This window comes from Triticum dicoccoides, chromosome 1B, assembly GCF_002162155.2.
Source record: "Triticum dicoccoides isolate Atlit2015 ecotype Zavitan chromosome 1B, WEW_v2.0, whole genome shotgun sequence".
NCBI classification, from domain to species: Eukaryota; Viridiplantae; Streptophyta; class Magnoliopsida; order Poales; family Poaceae; genus Triticum; species Triticum dicoccoides.
In genome coordinates this window covers 76,669,623-76,670,025 of record NC_041381.1, presented here as the reverse complement: position 1 = coordinate 76,670,025, position 403 = coordinate 76,669,623, and positions in this window count along the sequence as shown.

The following is a 403-nucleotide window of genomic DNA, read 5'->3' as shown; positions in this document are numbered from 1 at the left end:
AGCTTTTTACTCTGCGGTTGCAACAAAAACACAGAGAGACGCCGTGGTCGTCGTCGAGGAGGATTTTCTCGATCTCTGTTTGAAGCTTTTTCATCTGTGGGTTGAAGCTTTTTGTCAAAAGGGTTGTAACTTTTCCTGTATTTCGTTGTCTGGTTGAAGCTTTTTTATCTACTGGATGTAGCAAAAACCTCCAACGGTAGTAGCAAAAGCCTGCTACGGTTGCAGCAAAAAAATCATTGTCGTCCTCGCGAGGTCGTAGCTCTGTCTGATGGATGTAGCAAAAAGCTTTGCCGGTAGTAGCAAAATCCAACAACGGTTGCAGCTTTTCCTTGTTGTGCAATGCCATTGAAGCTTTCTATGTCTATGGTTGAAGCTTTTTTCAACGGCTGTTGAAGCTTTTCTA